We start from the raw sequence: 6,233 nt of genomic DNA on the forward strand, positions 1-6,233 counted from the left end.
TACCTGCTCATGACTTCTGCCACCTGCAGTACAAGTTCCCAAGTGTGCCCCAAAAGCCTGGCCATTGGGCCCGGTGCAGTGGCGCAGTGGTTAAGGTCCTCGTCTTGCACGCCCGGGATCCCACATGGGCGCCGGTACTACTCCCAGCAGCCCCGCTTCCCATCCAGCTCCCTGCCTGTGGCCCGGGAAAGCAGTCGAGGACGGTCCAAGGCTCTGGGACCCTGCACCCACATGGGAGACCCGGAAGAGGCTCCTGGCTTCGGATTGGCTCAGCTCCAGCCGTGGCGGCCGCCTGGGGAGTGAATCATTGGACAGAAGATCTTCCTCTCTGTCTCTCCTCCTCTCTGTATATCCGCCTTTCCAATCAAAAGAAAAGCCTGACCATCTCCTTGCACTGCAACACGAACACAGCACTGCATGCCTGCTCGGTTGAGCTCGGCTGGGCTCAGCTGTGCTCGATTGTGCTCGGCGGAGGGGGGGTGGAGGGGGAAAGGTGCTGGGAATATAGACGTCTCAGAATGCACCTCGAGAGACAAGGGGATGGTGTCTATTGTCCCAGAGCGCCCGTTCGAAGGCTACCTAGTGGAACATCTTTTCTCAAAATGCCTCATCACTCCAGCGGCAAGAGTATTTAAGTGGCCCGACGGGGGACTACAACTTCCAGAGAGCCCATGGGCACGCAGACTGACGTGGGACTCGAACTCCCACAGTGCCCTGAGCGTGCTGACGTAGGACCCCAGCTCTCACAATGCCCTGAGCATGCTGACGTGGGACTGCAACTCCCACAGAGCCCTGAGCACGCACACTGACATGGGACTGCAACTCCCAGAGTTCTTTGGGTGTCCTGACGGAGTATCTTGCTGGTGAAGGCACCCTGACACTTTTACCACAGAGGCCCAGGCTCATGCTAGGCACCAAGCGTCCTACACCCCCTCCTGGGCCTTGATATGTGGGCGGTTCGGCCTTGGACCCCTGGTCTTTTAACGACACGTGTCCGGGAGCACTGTCCGGGACCCCCACCTGACGCTGCGACGACTCACGGCTGGGCTGTCTAGCACTCAGAAGGCCTGAGCCCACCCAGGATACAAAGGGCAGCTTTGCGCGCCCTCTCGTGGCCAATAGCACTCACTGCAGGACGCTCCTCCAGGCCTCTCCTGCCAGATCAAGGGAAGCGGACCCAGCCCAGAGAGGCATTCTCTCTCAAGACCCTCTTGACAGAGGTTGCACAGGAGTTCCATGACAGAAGCCTTACGCACGCCCTCGGGGTCTGCATTCACACGGAAAAAAAGCAGTCTAGAGCCACAGCACAGCACAGCACAGCACAGCACAGCACAGCAATGCACAGGACACAGCACACTCCCTCCCAGGAGCCCAGCAGCTTTCTGTCTCTTCCTGCCTGCCTACCTGCCAGCCTCCCTCTGTCCTATTTGCTTTGAAGCACAGAGCAACAAGACAGGGAGAGGCAGCAATCTTTCTTTTGTTTTCTTTTTCTTGTTTTTTTTTTTTTTTTTGACTATCTTTGCATAGTTAGTTTGGGTAAATAGGGTCAAGGGTTACAGGAAAGTGGGTAAGACTATTATTTCCATATTGTTTCCTTCATGTATCTGAGGTAAAGGGGGATATTGAGGGAGAAGCCCCACCCAGTTTCCCACCCACCCACCCCAAGTCCTGCAAGTGGGGCATGCTCTGAGATATTCGCTCAAGAGGTTTCAATAGTTCACCAGTTATGAATCGCTGCCAATCTCACCCCTCCAAACACGATGAAGTCGTTGAAAAATCCACTGATTGACATTGTCCATCATAGCATCTCTATTTGCCCGGTATTTTGTTGCCAACCTATAGCTGAGGTGGTTGATTAACTTGTTCCATCTTCTGTCCTTTCATGGTTAGGGTTCTGAGTCTGGCATTTCAATTGGGGAGATCGCCAAAGAAACTTCGTCTGAGGTGTTCCCAGGCCAGATTCTTGTATGCACCAGCAAGTACAGGGTCCGGCACAGTCCATCACCCTGGTCAGCTGGTGGTTGCAATTGCCGGGTTGGTTCTGTTTTCAGCCCTGCTTTCCACTGGAACCAATGGGTGTTGCAGTCCAGACTGGTTCTGCACAGCGCATACTTGGCCCTCACATAAACCCGTGGGAGCTGCAGCCTGGTGAGAGCGACCCGCAATAACCCCCACCAGGCCTGCCCCCTACCCTGGTTTGCCAGTATGTGTAGCAGACCAGTGTAGTCTGTCCCACATCCCCCTTGGCTCTCGTACACGGCAAATGGCATTGAAGTTTAGATCCATCTAAGCAGCTCAACAACCAAGCCCTCACGGGTGTTGATGAGTGCCTCTCTGTCTAGCCACCCCAACCCCTGTCCTAGTTTTTGTGCCAACCCGTGGAAGTCGTAACCCAAGAGGGGGGAACCCACTATTTCCCTCCCAGGTCTCTCACTCCTGGATTGTGCACTTTCCAGGTGGTTATGCAGTTTAACTGGCAGCAATCTTTCTTGCATCTGCTGGCTCACTTCCCCAGGGACCACCACCAGAGCCAGCGGTGGCTGGGCCAGGACAAGCCTGGGAATCAGGAGCTTCCTCCAGATCTCCCACAGGAGCACAGGGGCACAAGCCCCTGCACCATCCTCTGCTGCTCTCTCAGGAGTACCAGCAGGGAGCTGGACCGCAGGGGAAGCAGCCAGGCTTTAAAATAGCGCCCATACAGACCATCCGCCTGGCAGGCTGAGGCTTGACCCACTGGGACAACACCCCACAGCACCACCCCACAGCACCCGACTCCACCCCTTGATGGTTTCTTCAGCAGCTCCTTCACCAGACTGGTGAGGGTGCCTGTCCCCCTGGCTTGCACAACATATGCCGTTGCGTGCTGTGAGAGCAGCCTTTGCAAAGGAGGGATCCAGGCATGTTGCTACTCTACCTGTCCTGGTGAGAAGGAACTCTGTGGAGAACACACATCAGCCGTTGGGTGTCTTGTGGCAGGTGGCACATCAGCGGTGGCCGATGGTCCACGGCTGGCCTGCAGGAGAAAGAGTCTTGAGTCCAGGATGGCCCTGGGGGAGGGTGAAGCGTTCCCTGGTGAACGAGAGGGCAGCAGCATCTGGCTGGAGGCTGTGGGGCCAAATTCCTGCCTCAAATGCACACGACAGGGATGCCTAAGCCCTCGAGTGTTCCCTAGGAGCCCCTGACAAAGGGAAAGGGGTCCTCATGAGCCCATGCCCGGAGATGGCATGGGAGGCCACGCTGGACACCCATGCCACCGAGGCTGTGGCAAGAGGAGGCTTGTGGGCCCTCATGGACACACACACACACACATACACACACGGGCCCTGTAGGAGAGAAAGACAGTGGGCAGGCAGGCAGGCAGGCAGGCAGGCAGGAGGGCAGGGACAGACTCCAGCACCTGGGAAAGGGGGTCATGAGCACTGACACACGAAGAGCAAGCAAGCAAGCAGGTCATTGTGGGGAGGCCGCAGCCATCCACGTGGGCTTGAGCCGTCGAGCGACCAGGTAGGAAAGTGTCTTGTGAAAAGGGATGAGGAGCCACCAGAGAGAGCGCCGGAGAAGGCCTGGAGCCTGAAGACACCCACGAGGAAGGGCAGGGCTTCTGCCAAAAAGCAGGAGGATAACGGACCTGTTGCCAGAGACCAGCACTAAGCAAGTGAGCAGGAAAGCGGTGTCTATCAGGACAACTTGGATCAAGCACTGAGCGGGCAGGGGTAGGCAGGACAGCTGTGGAGGGCCTCCAGGAGGGGCTGGGGTGCACGGCCAAGGCACGGGCAAGCGGGGAAGGGGTAACGAGTGTGTGAGTAGAGGGCAGGGATACGGGGGAGCTCCTCCCCAAAGAGCCTCTCCAAAAGAAGGGTTCAGGGCAGAGGGCAGGAAGGGCTGCGGGGAAACAATCCAGGGGTCCAGGCCTGTGCTGCCGGGAGCACAGGCCCTGAAAGCGCTCCCTTGTCCAGGCCCAAGTGGTTCCCCGGCCACCGTCATACCTGCTCATGACTTCTGCCACCTGCAGTACAAGTTCCCAAGTGTGCCCCAAAAGCCTGGCCATTGGGCCCGGTGCAGTGGCGCAGTGGTTAAGGTCCTCGTCTTGCACGCCCGGGATCCCACATGGGCGCCGGTACTACTCCCAGCAGCCCCGCTTCCCATCCAGCTCCCTGCCTGTGGCCCGGGAAAGCAGTCGAGGACGGTCCAAGGCTCTGGGACCCTGCACCCACATGGGAGACCCGGAAGAGGCTCCTGGCTTCGGATTGGCTCAGCTCCAGCCGTGGCGGCCGCCTGGGGAGTGAATCATTGGACAGAAGATCTTCCTCTCTGTCTCTCCTCCTCTCTGTATATCCGCCTTTCCAATCAAAAGAAAAGCCTGACCATCTCCTTGCACTGCAACACGAACACAGCACTGCATGCCTGCTTGGTTGAGCTCGGCTGGGCTCAGCTGTGCTCGATTGTGCTCGGCGGAGGGGGGGTGGAGGGGGAAAGGTGCTGGGAATATAGACGTCTCAGAATGCACCTCGAGAGACAAGGGGATGGTGTCTATTGTCCCAGAGCGCCCGTTCGAAGGCTACCTAGTGGAACATCTTTTCTCAAAATGCCTCATCACTCCAGCGGCAAGAGTATTTAAGTGGCCCGACGGGGGACTACAACTTCCAGAGAGCCCATGGGCACGCAGACTGACGTGGGACTCGAACTCCCACAGTGCCCTGAGCGTGCTGACGTAGGACCCCAGCTCTCACAATGCCCTGAGCATGCTGACGTGGGACTGCAACTCCCACAGAGCCCTGAGCACGCACACTGACATGGGACTGCAACTCCCAGAGTTCTTTGGGTGTCCTGACGGAGTATCTTGCTGGTGAAGGCACCCTGACACTTTTACCACAGAGGCCCAGGCTCATGCTAGGCACCAAGCGTCCTACACCCCCTCCTGGGCCTTGATATGTGGGCGGTTCGGCCTTGGACCCCTGGTCTTTTAACGACACGTGTCCGGGAGCACTGTCCGGGACCCCCACCTGACGCTGCGACGACTCACGGCTGGGCTGTCTAGCACTCAGAAGGCCTGAGCCCACCCGGGATACAAAGGGCAGCTTTGCGCGCCCTCTCGTGGCCAATAGCACTCACTGCAGGACGCTCCTCCAGGCCTCTCCTGCCAGATCAAGGGAAGCGGACCCAGCCCAGAGAGGCATTCTCTCTCAAGACCCTCTTGACAGAGGTTGCACAGGAGTTCCATGACAGAAGCCTTACGCACGCCCTCGGGGTCTGCATTCGCACGGAAAAAAAGCAGTCTAGAGCCACAGCACAGCACAGCACAGCACAGCAATGCACAGGACACAGCACACTCCCTCCCAGGAGCCCAGCAGCTTTCTGTCTCTTCCTGCCTGCCTACCTGCCAGCCTCCCTCTGTCCTATTTGCTTTGAAGCACAGAGCAACAAGACAGGGAGAGGCAGCAATCTTTCTTTTGTTTTCTTTTTCTTGTTTTTTTTTTTTTTGACTATCTTTGCATAGTTAGTTTGGGTAAATAGGGTCAAGGGTTACAGGAAAGTGGGTAAGACTATTATTTCCATATTGTTTCCTTCATGTATCTGAGGTAAAGGGGGATATTGAGGGAGAAGCCCCACCCAGTTTCCCACCCACCCACCCCAAGTCCTGCAAGTGGGGCATGCTCTGAGATATTCGCTCAAGAGGTTTCAATAGTTCACCAGTTATGAATCGCTGCCAATCTCACCCCTCCAAACACGATGAGGTCGTTGAAAAATCCACTGATTGACATTGTCCATCATAGCGTCTCTATTTGCCCGGTATTTTGTTGCCAACCTATAGCTGAGGTGGTTGATTAACTTGTTCCATCTTCTGTCCTTTCATGGTTAGGGTTCTGAGTCTGGCATTTCAATTGGGGAGATCGCCAAAGAAACTTCGTCTGAGGTGTTCCCAGGCCAGATTCTTGTATGCACCAGCAAGTACAGGGTCCGGCACAGTCCATCACCCTGGTCAGCTGGTGGTTGCAATTGCCGGGTTGGTTCTGTTTTCAGCCCTGCTTTCCACTGGAACCAATGGGTGTTGCAGTCCAGACTGGTTCTGCACAGCGCATACTTGGCCCTCACATAAACCCGTGGGAGCTGCAGCCTGGTGAGAGCGACCCGCAATAACCCCCACCAGGCCTGCCCCCTACCCTGGTTTGCCAGTATGTGTAGCAGACCAGTGTAGTCTGTCCCACATCCCCCTTGGCTCTCGTACACGGCAA

Source organism: Ochotona curzoniae, unplaced genomic scaffold (genome assembly GCF_017591425.1).
Source record: "Ochotona curzoniae isolate NIBS_2020 unplaced genomic scaffold, NIBS_Ocur_1.0 contig_4504, whole genome shotgun sequence".
In the NCBI taxonomy this organism is placed as follows: domain Eukaryota; kingdom Metazoa; phylum Chordata; class Mammalia; order Lagomorpha; family Ochotonidae; genus Ochotona; species Ochotona curzoniae.